At 41.7% G+C, this 20,638-nt stretch overlaps 1 protein-coding gene across 3 annotated transcripts in view; it reads left to right on the top strand.

Annotated features, from left to right (window-relative positions):
* Window positions 1–20,638, top strand: part of FGD4 (FYVE, RhoGEF and PH domain containing 4) — a 108,759-nt gene that overhangs the window by 6,894 nt on the left and 81,227 nt on the right. The window contains exon 1 of one of the 3 annotated variants that reach the window (XM_060279950.2): window positions 6,818–6,839. The exons of the other annotated variants lie outside the window; for them this stretch is intronic. The gene's annotated coding sequence lies outside the window, so the exon portion shown is untranslated. Of the gene's footprint in view, window positions 1–6,817; window positions 6,840–20,638 lie in introns of those variants that run through there. 3 annotated transcript variants of the gene reach the window in all.

Below are 20,638 nucleotides of genomic sequence, written 5' to 3'. Positions count from 1 at the left end.
CCTCTGGGGTGTTAGCCACCCCTCCCAACTTGGTGTCATCTGCAAACTTGCTCAGGATTCCCTCAAGCCCATCATCCAAGTCATTGATAAAGATGTTGAACAAGACTGGGCCCAAGACAGAACCCTGTGGCACCCCACTAGTCACTACTCTCCAGGATGAGGAGGAGCCATTGATGAGCACCCTTTGGGTTCGGTCAGTAATCCAGCTACAAATCCACTGAATGGTAGCATTGTCTAGCCCACATTTTACCAGCTTCTTTACAAGAATATCATGGGGCACCTTGTCAAAGGCCTTGCTGAAATCAAGATAGGCTACATCCACAGCGTTACCTTCATCTACCAGGCTTGTAATTCTGTCAAAAAATGAGATCAGATTAGTCTGACATGACTTATTTTTCAGGAACCCATGCTGACTTTTAGTGATCACAGAGTTTCTTTCTAGGTGCTCACAGACTGTTTGCTTAATGATCTGCTCTAGAATCTTTCCTGGTATTGATGTCAGGCTGACTGGGCGGTAATTGTTTGGGTCCTCTCTTTTCCCCTTTTTGAAAATAGGGACAACATTTGCCCTCCTCCAGTCTGCTGGAACTTCGCCTGTTCTCCAGGAATTTTCAAAGATTATTGCCAGTGGTTCTGAAATCACCTCTGCCAGTTCTTTTAATACTCTTGGATGTAGTTCATCTGGCCCTGGAGACTTGAATACATCTAAACTAGCCAAGTATTCTTGTACTACCTCCTTACTTATTCTGGGCTGTGTTTCCCCTGCTGAATCATCTGCTCCATATTCTTCAGGTCGGGCGTTGTTTTCTTTCTTGGAGAAGACTGAGGCAAAGAAGGCATTGAGGAGTTCTGCCCTTTCTCTGTCCCCTGTTTGCATTTCACCATGTTCTCCTCTGAGTGACCCCACTGTTTCCTTGTTTTTCCTTTTGCTACGGACATACCCATAAAAGCCCTTTTTGTTGCTTTTAACCTCTCTGGCGAGCCTGAGTTCATTCTGTGCTTTAGCTTTTCTGACTTTGTTTCTACACGTGCTGGCTATATGTTTGAATTCCTCTCTGGAGATTTCCCCCCTTTTCCATTTTTTGTACATATCCCTTTGCTACTCACTGCTGTGCTCTCGACTGAAACACATTGATGAGTAATTTTGCTCTTGTATTGGTTAATGCGAAGAATGACTGAGCTGAATGTGGTGCATATGTAAAATACATGGGAGTCCTTGATAATATTTTATAATAAGAAGCATCATGCAACAGAAAGAAATAAAGGTAAAGGGACCCCTGACCATTAGGTCCAGTCGTGACCGACTCTGCGGTTGCGTGCTCATCTCGCATTATTGGCCGAGGGAGCCGGCGTATAGCTTCCAGGTCATGTGGCCAGCATGACAAAGCCACTTCTGGCAAACCAGAGCAGCACACGGAAACACCGTTTACCTTCCCGCTGTAGCGGTTCCTATTTATCTACTTGCATTTTGATGTGCTTTCGAACTGCTAGGTTGGCAGGAGCTGGGACCAAGCAATGGGAGCTCACCCCGTCACAGGGATTCGAACCACCGACCTTCTGATCAGCAAGCCCTAGGCTCAGTGGTTTAACCCGCAGCGCCACCTGGGTCCCTCCCACAGCGCCACCTGGGTCCCATCATGCAACAGAAAGAAATACATATATTCTATAGTCACATGCAATATACTGTATCATAGAATTGTAGAGTTGGAAGGGGACCATGAGGGTCAACCCCCTGCAATGCAGGAATCCTTTGCCCAACATGGGACTTGGACACATGACCCTAGATTAACAGTTTCATGCCCAAGGAGGACAAGTTATAAGAAAAATCTCCTCCTCTGCACAGTTCTTCAGATTGCTGCCTGAAGGGTACTAGAGTGAAACAGAACATTGCAGCATGGAGTTAATATATCTCATAAGGAACTTTTGCATTATAAACAACTATGAAAAAGACTGTCTTCAAAGGCTGCAGCTTCTCCATGTTTTCTAGAGTCTATTTCAGCTCATACAGCTAAAAGTTCTAGTTTCTTTCTTCCGATCTTGTGTTTTTGGAGAAGTTTTAATTTCCTGCTTTTATAATTTGAGCTGTCAACAATTACCCAAACAACTACTAAATTGACAAGTTCATATAATACCTAGCAGGAAGAGTTGACCATTCAATAGTCCTATAACATACTGAGTGGTGCTTTTGCATTGGTCAGAAGATGTTTCCCCCCCCTTTTGTTCAACCAACCAATCAATATTGTGGGGTCCAGTAAGCTCTGTAAAAATATTATGTGGAGCTGAAAGTAAATTACTGTCCAAATAGAGACTGAAAAGTCATTTAAAGCAAATTTCTGTAGATTTGGATTATCAAGTTCATAGGACACAATTCTGCCAATGTCAAACACTTGCATATTGTATTGATTTTGGTGTGAGATCATGTACTTAAACATCTCTTTAAATGAATAGGGCTTATGGTTAATATTGGCAGAATTGTGACATATGGCTTGAGTCCAGGCCTCTTGTAACCCTTGGCTTTAAAGGAATTTGCCTTATTTCAGAAAGGGGATTGTTCTACAGAAGCACCCTGCATATTTAGCTGATCATCTCCACCTGCTTTTTACTATTCATCCTAACCACATTGAATTGGACGCATCTTTTGTTGTTCATAGGGATAAGCATCCTTATTTGGAAGGTACCCCAAGGGTCATCTAGTCCAACCCCCTGCAATGCAGGAATCTGTTAGTTCATATGTGACAGCTGGCCATCCAACATCTGCTTAGAAACCTCCAAGGAAGGGGAGTCCACCATCTCTCGTGGGAGTCTGCTCCACTGCTGAACAGCAATTACTGGCATTTGCAGTTGCGGAAGGATTGGCCATTCCAGAGTTAGTATAGACGCCAACAATACTTCCCTACTATACTATTGTAAACAAATTGCTTCATGAGTTCCTGCTGCCATTTTTCTAAAAAAAAATTTTTTAGAAAGCAGTGACAAGTGTTTGAAAGCTGTGGTCACAACTGTCCAGGAAGGTGTTGACTTCCAGCGACCCATTGCATCTCCAGCAAGGCAGCTGATTGCATCAGCTACCATATTACTGATCAAAATCAATTGGCTTCATCCCATTTTGGGGTAGCAGACCACGTAAAGTGGCACACATTTCTGCATGGACCAGAAGCCACCAGAATGTTGAATGTTACCCAGTTAATGTTCTTGTTAGCAGTGGAACTTTAAACTCCTCCACTGTTCACCAGTCCTAGGGAAGAAACACCATATCTAATGCATGGCCTGTCCATGTATGGGTCCTTTGCTATGTTGGAGCAGCCTCTTCAGTTATCTTGGTGACTCTGAAACACTGAGCTGCTGCAGCCAGAGGGGCCACAGCATGAATGTTGAACTCCCAGCAGCCTGGGGCTCTACTCCAAATCAGTGGCTTCAGTCTTCTTAGTAAGGGTGGATTCTAGGCAGTGGGATAGGTATATTTGTCAGAATTGCCAACTTTCGGTGACAAGTTTGTGATTCTCATGCCTCTGTGCCTTGCAAAATATGCTGACAGGAATGAACTGTGTCTCCTTTCTACTGAACAAATGCAAAGCATTGCTGCCCAGCAGCTAGGCGAGCTCACCTCTCATTCAGAAGCTTTTTCCTGGCATTGCAGAAACAGGCCTCTGTCAGTACTGAGAACAATGGAGCAGTGATTCACTAGATTTGTTAGTGCTCCCAGCAGCTCCTTTATATTCAGTGCAATGCATTCCTGGTTTATCTGTCCTTAGCTGCCTGGAGAGGCAGAGCTGTGAACATCCTGACCAGTTAAAGATCTGGATCCTACTTCTATCTGAGATGGAAAGCTGTCTCTGAGCTACACCAGTTCATGCTTCAGATGGAAATTTGCATAAGTGAATGCTTCTCTACACACAAGTTTTTGCATGTACAAAATGAGCATGTTGGGAAGAACTAGGCTCATAGAATCAATAGCAGAGTTGGAAGGGAGCACGAGGGTCATCTAGCCCAGTCCCCTGCAATGAAGGAATCTTTTGCCCAATGTGGGGCTCAAACCCACAACCCTGAGATTAAGAGTCTTATGCTCTACCAACTGAGCTATTGCAGACTCCCAGGGAGAGACAGTGCACCGCTTGGGAGTTTTTCCATGTTGTGGGCAGTTTTTCTTTTAAGTTGTGAACCATGGCAAATCACTTTTGAGGTTGTTGTTGCTTTTACAATCAGTTGGAATCTAAATTTTATTAAATAAATAAACACAGTACCTGCTGCAGCAGGGGTTGTAGTGTGCATTTAATCAGTGCCCTCCCTCTCCAGTTTCCCCCTGCTTTCTTTTTAAGGATGGAAAAGTGCAACAAAGATGGGTAGGTTGTGGGGGGGCTTGTTTTGGTAACTGCGCTTCAGGGGCTTTGTCTGTTGCTCCAAGAATAATGGCAACAATTTCATAACGACGACACAGGGCAATTTCAATTAGTATAGGTTGGGAAATTGCCCAGTATTTTTGCATATGTTAGGAATATTGCCCCATTAAACTTGGTAGACGGTGCACCAATGGTAGTGGAGGTGGATAAAGCTGGTCCTTGAGCATAAGGTTTTTTTGGGGGGGGGAGTGGTTGCAGCTTTTGGGTTTAAGAAATTTGCTATTCCCATGTGTAGATGCTAGTTGGAATTAAGTGGGACAAAAGGGACCCATATGGCGTAGACCTTGTTCCAGTCATGTTCTCTCGGCCTGATTTGTGTGTGTTGGAGATGGGGAATACATGCCCTTCAGAGAAGAGTGGTTGATAACATTGTTTTATTTCATTTTTAAGATAAGTTGAGAGAGGGTGAGATGGGGATTCCAGGAAGACGGAAAAGCAGCCTTGTGAGAAGATACATACCACAAGTAAAAAGGGGGAAACTGGGACTAAGAGAGATAGGGATACACCAAAGAGGCATTTAAAAGAATTGTTTCAGGCTTTGTGGTCTGATGCTACAAACAGCACAAAGGCTGAGAGAAATAGAGCATTAAGTGGATTACAGCTGGAAGCAAGTAGAGAAAAGGGCACAGAAATAAAACTGTCAAACAAGAGCAATGGAAAAGACAAGAAAGGTTGAGCGGAGATTGGAAATCTTACCACTCCAATGGAACAAAGAACTAAATGTTGCTGTAATTGGCTGCCAAGTTGTATGAAACCATTTGCTGTTCTGGTCTTCTAAATTTACTGTTGTTTTTTTAGTACCTGAAGCAACTTATTCTATGAGAGAGAAATACATTCCGGATAGAGTAGAAATATAATATAAAATCACTTCTTGCCAGAAGTATGACAGCACACTTCTAGAAGAGTAAAGGAGGTTTCCCCCCCATATCGTGGTGTTGTAGTAGCAGGATCTGGGCAAACAGGTCTTCTGAGAAATTAACCCAGCAAAGTGGATTGGACAAGGAAGAAACCATAAACAGTACATATGTCTAGTCACTTGGTTCCCTTGAATAACATGTGCTAATTACTGTATAATCAAGAAAATGTTCAACCCTGCCTGCACCTTGCAGGTGTCATTTTGAGAGACTGCCTCACTCAAGTATTTTCTCCTGAATTTAGTACAATTAACCTCAATTATCAAATGAGTCTTGTATGTGTATTGCATGAGAGATAAAGGTAAAGGGGCTCCTGACCATCAGGTCCAGTCGTGTCCGACTCTGGGGTTGTGGCGCTCATCTCGCTCTATAGGCCAAGGGAGCCAGCGTTTGTAGTAAGATATAATTATGTTAGTATTAACTTTTTAAAAAATACGTATCTTTTTTTTTAAAAAAACACACTATACAGTTTATACTTGTGGAGTAAAAATGTATGGTATTTTTGGTTTAGTTGAAGTGAACAAGGTGGTGGCATTCTGTTGTATATAAATCAGGCTTCAAGCCCAATCATGCTTGTATTTCCTTTAGGCTCCATGTTAACAGAGATTCATTAGCATTTCTGTGATGAGGATAACCTGTCTTACTTGTCTGAATGCTTAAAAAACCACAGAATTATTTATGCTGCAGCATGTGGCATTTTTAAAGGTCTGAAGTAAATGGACTTTGTGATGTAATACTTTACAGATTTTGTCAATATGAAGTAATGTGAGAACGATATTAGCAGATAATTAGATCAAGATTTGACTGATGATATTTGGCGGCCCATCTGTGGGTACAAGTCAAACATTTCAAGAGAAATCTAATAGAAACAATTTATCTTCAGATTTATTGACCTTTGGTATGCAGAGCATGACTTGTGAAACGGATAAAGAGTAGTCATTACCTGTTGCAGAGATTTTGGTAGCAACGAAGTTTTGATTTGTAGGAAATACATAACTTGGATAGAAAAGCCATATAAAAACATTCCTGGAGTTGATCATTCTCACCACTGCAACTTCCTTGCAAATGTAGGAACATCTATCATTGGTAGGGCTCCCTTTCCATTTAAGACTGTCCACTTGTGGACATGCCACTTGATAAAAGAGGGAATGATTTTAAAAGTGATAGTTCCAAGTAATAGGTAACAGAGAGCTCAGAAGTTCCCATAGATTCTAAAGTCACTTCTGCTTTCTCCAGTCTTTGTTAAACAGCACTTTGTCAGACTTTTTATTGCTTGTTTGTAATAAATGAAGTTCGTTACACCCCTTCCGTCTGCTACGTAATCCAAGTACTATTTAGATTAGTTATCTGAGGAACATGTGATTTGTGTGTGGCGTGTGTGCATTTCCCCTTTGTTGAATGTAAAGGGCAGGCAGGCAGCCTTCACCTTGGAGCAAAGGTACCAGTATCTGCCTGCTACCGGTACATGCAGCAAAGAGGTGGGCAAATGAAAAACCTACTTCCACTTCTACAGCTGAGCCTACGAAAGGTATGATTCCCTTAACTTGTGCCACTAAGCTAGGGTCCCCCAAGTAGCATGCACAGCTGTGATTTAGGACTGTGGGAGTGCTATTTGCCTTTCTAGCGTGATATAAGGCATGGGGAGGGAAACTAAGGCCCAGGGGCCAGATCCTTCTAAATCCCGTGGACTGTCCGGGAATCAGCACGTTTTTACATGAGTAGAATGTGTGCTTTTATTTAAAATGCATCTCTGGGTTGTTTGTGGGGCATAGGAATTCATTCATCCCCCCCCCCCCGCCCCAAGTAGATAGATAGATAGATAGATAGATAGATAGATAGATAGATAGATAGATAGATAGATAGATAGATAGATACCGGTAGATAGATAGAGGGACAGTGGGCCAGCCCCCTGGTGAAAAAGTCTGCTGACCCCTGATAAACGGGAATAGTTTCTGAACTCCTGAGCATTTCAGCATTGCTTATTTTTCATGAGATGGCAGATTCTAGCCCTTGAGACCATGGAGAAGTTTCTGATGGCTGCTGACTTAGATAGCTTTAAAAGAGGATTGGACAAATTAATGGATGAAAGAGCTATTGGTGGCTACTAACTATGATGGAAACGTTATGGAAATTTTTTGTTTTGAGATCGCAAAGCATTTCTGATCCTTATTATGTGTTTGAGTTTTGTGTTTGAATGTTTATTGTCACTGAGCAGGGTATTATGGTAGCCTCTAGCCCTGAGTAACTGCAAACAGACCGAGAATAGAAACACACAGTAAAAACAAATCCAAGGGTGTTGCAAAGATAAGGTGAGAGAGAGAGAGAGAGAGAGAGAAATAGGTCCATACAGTTCACATCCCTGAAAATCACTTTTTTAGTACTATATAAAGGTTGTTAGAAATGTAACAGCAGTCTCCCAAAGCATTAGCAGGCATAGGCAAACTCTGACCCTCCAGATGATTGGGACTACAATTCCCATCATCCCTAGCTAACAGGACCAGTGTTCAGGGATGATGGGAATTGTAGTCCCAAACATTCTGGAGAGCCGGAGTTTGCCTATGCCTGCATTGATGTATGCTTTTCCTCTTAAGGTTGTATGCAAATTTGTTTGAGAGATTACAGATTTCCAGGAATCAAGCAAATTGCTCCAATAGTGTTATACAGATACAACTGGCTGCCAAAACAAATTACGGTATTTTCTTCCTCTTAGCCTGTGAAGTGCTAGTTTTGTTCTAATGCTAAGAAGCTGCTTTTCCTGGCATCTCTAGTTTCTGAAAGGATAGACTAAATCACAGGTGGCACTGTGGGTTAAACCACAGAGCCTAGGGCTTGCTGATCGGAAGGTCGCCGGTTCGAATCCCTGTGACGGGGTGAGCTCCCGTTGCTTGGTCCCAGCTCCTGCCAACCTAGCAGTTTGAAAGCACGTCAAAATGCAAATAGATAAATAGGAACCGCTACAGCGGAAAGGTAAATGGCGTTTCCATGTGCTGCTCTGGTTTGCCAGAAGCGGCTTTGTCATGCTGGCCACATGACCTGGAAGCTATACGCCGGCTCCCTTGGCCAATAATGCGAGATTATTGTCACGACTGGACCTAATGGTCAGGGGTCCCTTTATCTTTACCTAATGTGCTCTTGTTTACTTTTTAAAAGTTCTCTATTTTCTAGATTTATTTTAGAAACTGATGGTGTTAAAATATACGGTACTTTCAGTGCACTCCCTCTGCTTTGGTAGACGGACAGAACTTCAACTCTGGTCTGCAGGGCTGTTCTGCACACATGTAAGCGAATAATATATTCAGGTTTATGTAAAAATTTATTCCATGTATTCCTGCTTAGTAATAAATGTATTTATACTGAAAGCTGATGGCATTTGTCTTTGTTCCTGAGTAATTCTGTGCTGTGTGGAGCCACCCACTACCAATATTATATATTGGTACTATATATTTATAATATTAAATATTAAATATTTATAATATTATCCCACTCACTACAAACTCACCTTACTTGTCCACCAGTTTTCACAAACCATTGCTGCATTTGTAAAACTACTCCTGTAAGACATCGTTTATAACTCGGTGGATGATATTTTGGGAGGTGCCAGATTAAAAGATTAGTCAGAGTGAAGATTTTACCTGTTTTAACTAAATGCTAGGATTCAATATTTACATGTTTGATTCTTGCCTTACTGTGCAAAGCTGTGCTGTTGCTTTTAAGTGTGAGTAATAATCTGCAGTGCAGAAAAGTCTAAAATCAACATGAATGTGAAATAATGGAATTCTTTGTCTAGATTCTGATATGGAATTTAGTAGGTAAATGCCTGTGAAATCTCATAGTGAATTGTAGGTTATATTTCTTGCCGCTGTCCCCTGACTCAAGCTGCCTCCCATCTTACCTGTCGCCTCCCTCTGACCTTGAGGAGGCTTCACGGCTGCAGTAGGTGCCCAGAGCAGCTTCGGAAGAGAGTCTCTGAAGACCTGGTTGCTTCATATCTTGCATTGTAGGCAAGCACCCATTTAAAAATGAATTCCCTTTCAACTAAAAATTACCTAAGCAGCAGAAAGAAAATTAAATTCCACCAGAAATAGGAAAGTAGGGTTAATATATATCTTCTGTTGAGCAGATGCTTTATCATTTATTACCTCACCTTCCTGTTTAAACCTTATCAAAGATACTTAAGGGGATATCTTTGTTATCGTTATCTTTGTTAGAGTAACCTTGCGGAAACTTGAGGTCTATCTCCAAGCATTGCCCTAACGTAATTAATAGCTCAATTCTATGCATGTTGGATTCGGAAGTTAGTTCTACTCTGTTTCAGTGGAGCTCAATTCCCATGCTTAGTGTGCATGCAACTGCATAATCGCTCTCCCACACGCTATTGCAAACTGCAGAGTAATATTTTGTCATGGTGCCCTGAATCATCATCTTGATTCCCTCTCATTTTGTTTTGTTGAACACCTAGCCCTGTGAATAATTATAATGAATTTGAATGTCTGCTCACTCAACCTTTTTTTCTTGTTGATCCTAATTTCTCTGCTGCGAGAATGTTTTTAATTTCTCCCCTAATAAGCCAACATAGGTACTTGCAGTTTACATTTCTTTGTAAAGTGAAAGTTGGCATTACTTGTTTAGGTATAGCTTGTAAAAGTTTCACTGCATATCAGATTGCTGGTAGTTAGTACAAAAATTGCAAAGCTACTTCTGTTTTTCTGAAGATATCCTAATAGGCTTATGTAAAATGAATTCCTCAGGTAGAAGGTGGGGATTATTATTATTATTGCTAAATTAAAAGGTAAAGGGACCCCTGACCATTAGGTCCAGTCGTGAGCGACTCTGCGGTTGCGGCGCTCATCTTGCATTTTTGGCTGAGGGAGCCGGTGTATAGCTTCTAGGTCATGTGGCCAGCATGACAAAGCCGCTTCTGGTGAACCAGAGCAGCGCACGGAAATGCCGTTTACCTTCCCGCTTGGAACGGTACCTATTTATCTACTTGTACTTCGATGTACTTTAGAACTGCTAGGTTGGCAGGAGCTGGGACCAAGCAACGGGAGCTCACCCCGTCACGGGGATTTGAACTGCCGAACTTCTGATCAGCAAGCCCTAGGCTTTAAAAATATTTATTTCTCAGTGTATGATAGATACCTGTAAATGAACTGCTCTGGTGACTTGTAATTGTGTGTCCTTAGTGACTGCCAACAAGAACTATTGAATGCAAATTCAAATTACCGTACTTTTCCCGTGTATAACACACCCCCATGTATAAGACGTCCCCTATTTTTGGGGACTAAAAATAAATGGGGGGAGATTGCCCACAGTTATTGAGTTTTTTGTGTGGAGGATTTCACAGTTATTGAGCTGCAGTCCTAGACATGTATCGAGGAGTAAGTCCCATTGAACTTGTGTTGCTTCTGAGTAGCCATACACATAATTGATCTGTAACTCTTGAATATACTCCCATTTCTCTGTTGTTGGTTGTTGTTGTTGTTGTTGTTGTTGTTGTTGTTGTTGTTGTTGTTGTTCTTGCTGTTTGAGTGAATAAAATTTGCTTGGATTAGAGAGAACCCCCCTCTATCAGTTATGCTGGTAGTTTTATTTCCATGGGAAGGAAAGAAGCTTAGCATGAAATAAAAAATAAAGGACATGACTACCCTTCTGCAAGTGTTTTCTCACCCCACACCCTTCTTTTCTTAAGATTCTGAAAGGCAAGAAAAAAGGCCTATGTACCAAATCTAACTGCTTGGGCACAATTCTACATTCTTGATCTGAACAAGAACATAGAATCATAGAATTGTAGAGTTGGATGGAATAAACCAGGGGTCGGCAAAGTGTACCTCACCTGGGCCAGTTCACTCCAGCAGAGATCCCTCTGTGGGGCGGATCGCGCGTGCACGATTTCCGGCGTCTGCACAGACGCGATTTCCCCAGTTTATTGGGGGCTGAGCCAACAGTGACATTCCATATATATTGCTCTGCTAAATTATCACATTGGGATGAATTTGGATTCTGTTTCTTACCTACCGGTATAAGCCTTAGGAGATACTGAATTCCAATAGTGATTCAGCGACTTTTGGAAACTGTCCAAAAGATAAATAGTCATGTTGGTCTCCTGCTGTTAAAACAGTAGGAGCCTAACATCTGATGAACTGAACTCTAGTCTACAAAAGCACATACCACAATCTGTTTAGTCTTTAAGATGCCATAAGATTGTCCTGTACAGCGTTGAATCAATTTTCTTCAGCAGCTGATCGTTTCTAAGAAAACAATTCACCCAAGGTCTCTTCAGCAACATTCCCAAAAGATGAACGCTGAGTTTATTTAACGAGTGTCTGTTGATTTTCATTCCCCACAGCTAAAATATGTAATTTGTGAGGAGGTGGTTTCATCTCAAATACACTTTGAACAATGTTACTAATATGTGGTTACTAGGCAGCTTCCTGCTTTCTAACAAAAGTCTGCTTAAGTGCAGTAGCAAAGGGATTTGAAATAACTGATAAATTTGTTGCACCATACCCAATTAATTTTTACTTTGGAGCTCATCTGTTCAAATGAAAATTCATTTCAAAATGACAAAGAGTCAAATTTTTGCATACATTGGTTCAGATTGAATACAACTAATATATTTGTGTATAGCTAAGTGGCTTATATACAGGCTTTAATCTCTAGGATATTCTTAATCATTTTAACAATTCAAGGCCAATCTTAGTTTCCTATCATCCGTATATTAAATGAATTTTAGGGGTGAATAGAAGAACTCTACTACTCTTCAGGTCTCAAGTGGCCATATGTTTAAGGTGACAAAATTCATGAAACTTTGATGCATCGATTGATTTGCTTGGGCTTGCCAATCAGAAGGTCGGCGGTTCGAATCCCCGTGACGGGGTGAGCTCCCGTTGCTCGGTCCCAGCTCCTGCCAACCTAGCAGTTCGAAAGCACGTCAAAGTGCAAGTAGATAAATAGGTACCACTCCGGCGGGAAGGTAAACAGTGTTTCCGTGCGCTGCTCTGGTTCGCCAGAAGCAGCTTAGTCATGCTGGCCACATGACCCCGAAAAACTGTCTGCGGACAAACATCAGCTCCCTCAGCCAGTAAAGTGACATGAGCGCCACAACCCCAGAGTCGTCCACGACTGGACTTAATTGTCAGGGGTCCTTTACCTTTAAGATCCATTTTTTAGATAATTTATTTATTATTTATAGCGGGAGAAGCCTCTTTTCTTCTTCAGTTCCATTCCATGGTGCTCTCATAAAGGAATAATTCAGAACCCACGAATACAGGAGTAGAATTGAATGGAAAGAACTAAGCCCAGGATTGGGGAGCAGAGAAGGCTTGCATTAATGTGATTCTTCCCATGTGGTCCCAAACCTTTAAGATAGATTCTGCATTCTTGCATTTTAACAAAGTAGGTGGAACATCATAAGAGCCTGCAGGATCAGGCCAATGGCCTACCTAGTCCAGCATCCTGTTCTCACAGTGGCTGACGCCAGCCAGAAGCTTGTGGGGAAACCCACAAGCAGGACCCGAGCACATGAGCACTCTCCTCCTGTGATTTCCAGCAACTTGTATTCAGAAGCATTGCTGCCTCAGTCTGTGGAGGCAGAGCATAGCTGCTATAGCTAGTAGCCCGCCCCGACCTAGCCACAGTGATCCATGCGACGGTCACCTCCAGGCTTGACTACTGTAATTTGCTCTACGCGGGGCTGCCCTTGAAGCTGTCCCAGAAACTCCAGCGGGTGCAGACTGCTGCAGCGAGGCTCCTCATGGGCTCCCTGCCATGGGAGCATATTCACCCAGTGCTTTTCCAGCTGCACTGGCTCCCAGTGGAGTACAGGGTCAGATTTAAGGTGCTGGTTTTGACCTTTAAAGCCCTTCGTGGCCTAGGACCCTCATACCTACGGGACCTCCTCTCCCGGTATGCCCCGTGGAGGACCTTAAGGTCCATAAATAGCAACACCCTAGAGGTCCCGGGCCCTAAGGAAGTCAGATTAGCCTAAACCAGAGCCGGCGCCTTTTCAACGCTGGCTCCGGCCTGGTGGAACGCTCTGTCTCATGAAATCAGGGCCCTGCGGGATCTGATTGCTTTCCACAGGGCCTGTAAGACAGAGCTGTTCCGCCTGGCCTTTGGAACCAACTTGATCCCCTCCCCCTCTTTCCTTTTTCCTTCTGTGATGGAACTCATATTTGGGGACTTCTCTCGCTTTTTTCTGGCCCACGTAGGACCAGTCTGGATAGTTGGCCTGGTGAAGATTTGACATTTTCCTCCCCAAACAGATTTTGATTTGAGTTCCTATTGAAATGAGGCTGCATTTTAATGTTGCATTTAATCTTGTTTTCAAGTGGTATTTTAATCAATTGTTTTATATCCGGTGTTACCCGCCCTGAGCCCGGTCTTGGCTGGGGAGGGCAGGGTATAAATAAAATTTGTTATTATTTGTTATTATTATTATTATTATTGATAGCTTTATCCTCCATGAGGATGAGATATTGGCTCTGTATCAAATAGAACTTAATTTGTGAAATGTCTGGCAATTTAGGTCATAATATTCATATCCCTGCAGATTTGTTACTGGGTTTTTTAAAAAATAAAAATAAAAAATACTTAAGTGTTTGAAGGTAAGTGATGTCCTTCCTAATGTTTTAGATAGAAAAACCCCAAACTTGGAAAATATTAAAACACAAGCTTGAAAAATACAGTTGCACACCTTTTGAAATATATCAGTACTTTTGTTGCTTCATGTAGTGTGCTGTTGAATCTCAGCAAGTAGTGGCTTGTTGGGTCAGTGTGCTTTTCTGCAGTAATCTGGAAACTTAACATATTCAAAGCCATTCCGTGCTGCTGGCTGCTTATCTTAATAGGGTGCGGGGAGGATTTCTAATTAATGTCTTTTCTGGTTTGATTCAGTTCTGCCTTGTCTAGTGCATGTTCTCAGTGAGTTTTCTTTGTCACAAATTATGTAGGACAGTGGCAATACTCAGTAATGTCATCCTATGGTTCTATCCATGTTATTGATCAAAAATTCTGGTTACAGGTAGGTAGCCGTGTTGGTCTGGATCGAAGTAAAATAATAATAATAATAAAATTCCTTCAGTAGCACCTTAAAGACCAACTAAGTTTTTATTTTGGTATGAGCTTTCGTGTGCAAGAAGTGTGCATGCACACGAAAGCTCATACCAAAATAAAAACTTAGTTGGTCTTTAAGGTGCTACTGAAGGAATTTTTTTTTTATCAAAAATTCTATCAGTATTATCAAGCAGTGTTCGTTGAGTGCTATTAGCTAATGCAGCCTTATAGTCACAGAACTAACAATTTCCAATACATGTTGTGACAGCAGGAAAACGTTATATTTTGCAACTACAAAAAATAAGAAAATGCCACAGTTTTAAGCAAAAGGTGTTTTGCAAAAGGTGTTTTGTTTTTAAATTAACAATTCCAAAGGTCTATTAATATTCAATTGTTATCAGCAAAAAATTCCCCTCTCTTAATTCTCACTATTTGTTCTTGGTTACTATTTTGTTAACTGCATAGAAACTATTCTAGCATTTAAGTGATATGCAGATATATGCAAAACAAATGATTTAATTTTATGCCGCTCTCACAATACAGTGGTACCTCGGTTTAAGTACACAATTGGTTCCGGAAGTCTGTACTTAACCTGAAGCGAACTTTCCCATTGAAAATAATGGAAAGTGGGTTAATCCGTTCCAGATGGTCCGTGGAGTACTTAAACTGAAGCGTACTTAACCTGAAGCGAACTTTTCCATTGGAAGTAATGGAAAGTGCATTAATCCGTTCCAGATGGGTCCGCGGAGTACTTAAACTGAAAGTACTCAAACCGAAGCGTACTTAAACCGAGGTATGACTGTAGATGAATCATTAAGACTTCAAGTAGGATGGCTGCCACAGAAAATGGGTATTATTGTCACTATGTCACAGCTACTTCTGTGCTGTTGCTGCTGTTGTACGGGATAGTTTTATATGAAAGATGCAACAAACAGTAGTGGAGCACAAAATTATGAAGCATGGTAAATATCTTAGTGTTGTGAAATCTCTTCAACATGCTTCATGGGAAGCTATTAATACATGATATGTCTATACAGTGGTACCTCTGATTACGAGCCTAATTCGTTCTGTAGGTCCATTCTTAACTGTTCTTAACCTAAGGTACCACTTTAGCTAATGGGGCCTCCCACTGCCGCCGCCAAGTCGCTACCATGGGATTTCTGTTCTCATCCTGGGGCAAAGTTCTTAACCTGAGGTACTACTTCCAGGTTAGCAGAGTCTGTAACCAGAAGTGTTTGTAACCTGAGGTGTACGCAACCCGAGGTACCACTGTATAGCTTTCTTGAAAAAGTACTGTACAGTATAGGAAAGAAGAGAGCACCTAACCAGGAGGTTTGGAACCACTGAAGACACATGTTATTCTGTGTCTTACTGTGTTGTATTATTTACTGAAACAATGTAGGAATACAGTATGTTCCTCTTTAACTTGTACTAAATCTTTTCAACCAACAGAGGTCAGTGGAGGAAATCTGTAGAAGGGTCATTACTGACTGTTCTACATCTCCACTGAATGAAATGACTGTACAATGGTACCTCGGTTTACAAACACAATTGGTTCCGGAAGTCTGTACTTAACCTGAAGCAAACTTTCCCATTGAAAGTAATGGAAAGTGGATTAATCCGTTCCAGACGGTCCGTGGAGTACTGAAACTGAAGCGTACTTAACCTGAAGCGAACTTTCCCATTGAAAGTAATGGAAAGTGGATTAATCTGTTCCAGACGGGTCTGCGGAGTACTCCACCTGAAGCATACTTAACCCAAGGTATGAGTGTAATTGGTTCCAGAAGTCTGTACTTAACCTGAAGCGTACTTAACCTGAAACGAACTTTCCCATTGAAAGTAATGGAAAGTGGATTAATCCGTTCTAGACGGGTCCGCGGAGTACTTAAACTGAAAATACTCAAACCGAGGCGTACTTAAACCGAGGTATGATTGTAGTCAAAAGCTTTCATTTCCTTCAATTTTCTAGTACCCAGTGTTAGAATTGGCTGTTTGACAAATCAAATATTTAGTTGGAGAAAGCAATACAATACAGAATAAAAATTGTCTTTGCCTGGTCTAACAACACCAAGAAAAATGGACACTATGATAGAAGTCTAGTGGTTGAGCTATGGGATAAGTTTCATGCTCTGCAAAGTAGTCATTACCTATTGCTTGTTAGGTCTGCCTGCCTTTTCCAGTCCTTGAAAATAGCCTTTCATTTTTTGTGTGTATGTGTGTGTGTGGGGGGGGGGGGAACCCCTCCCTAAGCATCTTCCTGCCACACTGCTGACTGGCAATATGAAGGCTCTCATGGTGCCAGTCTACTACTGTTTGGGCATGGAAGAGGGAATGGCTGAATTTAATTAATATTTCACAACCTGATTGTAGCACACAGATCTTAAACTTTGTTTTGCCCTAAGATTCGGTTTAAACAGTTCCATAAATAATACTTGATGTTTCAAAGGAATATTTCTTGATAGACAATACTGCTGCACATTTCTTTTAGCCTTAAAAAGCCACAAATAAAGTGAGACACTGCTAGGTCTTTTATTTATAAACTTTTCATCCCCTGCACTAGATAGATGTGTTAGCATTTAAGATACGAACAGGAAGTACACTTGGTTAAGGGGAAGGGATTGAGGTTAAACGTGATATGTCCAAATTAACACATTCTTTTCCGAGCAAATTTTCTGAGATGATGGCTTCTCTGGTGAGTTTAATCTATTGCAATGACTAGACTTTATCATTGCTTTCCAACTGTTAATCTTTTTCTTATTTTGTATACTTGGGTTCTGCAAATGTTCCTTGCTAATAAAACTATTGACAAAAAAATAAAATAAAATAAATGCAAGTTGTGTAGTGTATAAACCCAACATGCTGCTCAGATGTACTGGATGCTGTGGCGGTCTCTGAGTAGGAAATCTATATCTGGGTACTACATTAACTCTCCAGTGTAAATGCATTACTTGAAAGTAAATTCCATGTAGTTTGCTGAACTGATTTCTTTTGTAATATACAGTATTTGCTTACCGTAGTACTATATTTTCCTGCATATAAGACTACTTTTTAACCCAGGAAAATCTTCTCAAAAGTCAGGGGTCGTCTTATATGCCAGGTCGTATTTCTTATACGGTGAGTATATCCCAAACTCTATATTTTAACTGGAAAAATTGGGGGTCGTCTTATACGCCGGAATATACGGTAGTCTATATACCGTAGACCACATTATACATAGGAATCTGATACACAGAAATATATCCTTCAAGTGTAGCATAATATGTTTCTTCTGCTAAAGTATTCATGTTATATAACCTATGCAGTGGATTCCTGACCAGCGTTCTCGTGACAAAATAAATACTGGTGCCATGTTTCAAAAGCAACTCTTTTCTTCCACAAAGGTCATCTCTGTGACTCCTTTCATAATTTACAAAGGTAAAATCTACGCAGGAGCATTCAGCAGTAAGCTTTGACCTTTGGGATTTCCCTGTGGAATATGCATTGGGGTGCAGCAGCAGATATTTTACTGTGTGCAACTAAAGGGTAAATTCTGTTAAGGCCAACTAACCAAGAAGGGGACAACTGGAGGTGTAAGTTAGCAATCAGGCAGAGTGGTGGGATGTTTGCTGAAGTAGCACTGGCTGTATAGCCCTGGGGGCTTTTTCCCCTCTGTATGTTTTTCCCCTCTGTAAGCCTGAAGTAAGAGAGAGAGAACCTACCTGCTTGTTTCTCCTCAGATTATATGCTGGTTTTGTTAAGATAAACTGTAACACATGAAGCAGACCAAATAATTTATTTTCCCGTGTAGTATACATTATTTCCTTTGAAATATTGCTCAGTATTGTTAAGCATTTATATGACTGGCTTGCTCTGGAATGAGTTCCAGATGTTTTGGGAACTACAACTGCCACAACCAGTTAAACCATTGTTCAGGGATGATGATACTACAGCAGCATCTGGAGGGCACTGTGTTGGCTACTTCTGAAACAACAAAAAATCCTTCCAGCTTTGCAGCAAAGTAAACAGCCACAAGCACTTACAAATCCCCCGCTTCCCTTATCTAAAGGAGGAATATGAGGAAGGGAGTGCTGGTGTTTGCTTGAAAAACAGCCATATGGAGGCAGCTGTGTTCATTCATGTGCAGCAGCTAACTACAAAGATCTTCATGCCACCTGAGGAACATGTGGCTGTGCGTGAGATTTCGTGGTGGCAGGTTGTTGCACACAAAAGCTGAAATGTGGAGCAGCCACCATATGGCTGCATTTGAAGTGTCCCCTGTACAGATGTTTGTTTGTGGATTTTTGCTTATTCTTTATTTCAGGAAGCAAAATTATCTCTCAGGCAAGTTGATTGAGGCGCAGAGTTCAGTTGCAGACAAGAAATTAAATAGGGGTAGACTGGGCAGATATTTGTGATACTTCCCCTGCCCTTTAAAGCAAAACAAAGAAAAGCTGTGTTTACTATAGTGCCCTGCTTGTTGACATGTTTCAGTACCAGCTGTCCAGTAGCATAGCTCAACTGAAGATTTACTGGCGACCTTATTACTGCAGTAAATAATCTTGCTTTCCAAGGGAACTGGAAATTATCTGAGACACGTTGGAGGTCTTTTGAGCATGCAGTTAGGCTTTGTCCCCACTCTTCGTGTTTCAGGCATCCAAATAATCGGAATAAAATCCTGCTTTGAAGGAGGACTCCACTAGACTTATTTTTGTCACCAAATTCTTTGTATATTACATTCATGAATTAACATCGCAAATGAATTTGGCTCCACACTTAGGAGAATCTGAAGAATGTGTGACAGAGGCAAGTAATCTTCAGGCCATGTTTGCTAGATTGAGACAATTTTGTAGTAAGGTCTGCAGTTTATTTGTAAAACTCAAACATATGTATGGGCATTCCTTAGTTAAAGCTGACCAAAACCCAATCAGTCACCCCCAAAAACCTTAGTGAAGAGATGCCTTCAGATGGTGCAGAAAATCATACAATGATGGAATTCCATAGCCAGGTGCCACTACAGAGAAGACCCTACCCTGACTCAATGAGCCACATCTTGTGGCAATATCTTCAGAATGGCTTCTTATAGGGAGAAGTGACCTTTAAAAACATAGGTCCCACATCACCTTGAATGCGTTTCTGGTGGTGACCAGGGCTGCTCTTGGGTACAGAAAAAGTACTGAGTGAACTAAAACTCATTTAGAAGGAACCCCTAGTTTCCTCATCTTTGCAAGGTTGATATTTTTTTGTTGGCTGCACTGATCTTACTCAAATGTCCTAGAAGCTCCAAACCCAATGTTTGCACTTCTCTTTTGTTCTTGCAATCTCCACAGGCCTGCATGGCTTTTAGTGCTGTCTCCTCCCCTTTTCTAAAAGAAGCCCCATGTTTTAAGAAGTGGCTTTGATGTGCGGTGTTGTATTTCATTGGCTGAGTGCTGTGCCTCTTTACATCCTCTCCCCCTCCCCCTCCATTATTCCTCCTCACATCCATTTCCCCCCTGCTTGCCCACTTGGGAAACACCTGCCCTGGCAGAGCAATGTACTGAAATGTGTTTACTTTTAAATTTTTTATAGTTTCAATCCAGAAAGTTGGCTGCTTCCCTCTTTCCCCTCCCCTTCCCCTTCCTCCCCCGCCCCTTGCTGCAGCCCCTGGTGCCTACCTGTCCCCTTCAGCTACTTCTTTTGTTTCTGCCCCAGCCACAGCAGAGAGGATGAGGGGCCTGGCTGAAATGAAGCTCATTGTATAGCATGGAATCACAGAATAGTAGAGTTGGAAGGGACCATGAGGGTCATCTAGTCCAACCCCCTGCAATGCAGGAAGACGTTGCATTCCCTGAAAGCAGTTGCAGTCCCCAACCTGATGGTGGGCTCCTATTTCGTATTGGGTGCTAAGGAAGCTCCCCCACCTGACTTGATTTCTTATTTGCATAATATATAAAATTTCATGAAAAATAGGATTTTCAAAGAAACATTACATTAATATACCACCTTTCAACCAAAGAGCTAAGAAGGCATACATGGTTCTCCACATTTTATCCTCACAAGAACCTTGTGAGAAGGGTCAGGCTGAGAGATAGTGAATGACCCAGTGAACTTCCTCATGCAGTGGGGCTGGGACCCCAGCCTACCAGGTCTTAGTCCAGCGCCACACAGGCTCCCATGAAAGGCAGGTGAACATTTCTTAGGAAATGAGTGCTAGCCTGGGAACCACAACTGGAGGCAGCCACAACACGCCCGTATTTCACTCGCATTTTAGCAACATTTAGGTAGGAGCTATATTGATGGCAAAACAGCCAGGGG

The sequence above is a fragment of the Zootoca vivipara genome, chromosome 9 (assembly GCF_965207765.1).
Source record: "Zootoca vivipara chromosome 9, rZooViv2.hap1.1, whole genome shotgun sequence".
NCBI lineage: Eukaryota > Metazoa > Chordata > Lepidosauria > Squamata > Lacertidae > Zootoca > Zootoca vivipara.
This window is presented reverse-complemented; position numbering and strand designations above follow the sequence as displayed.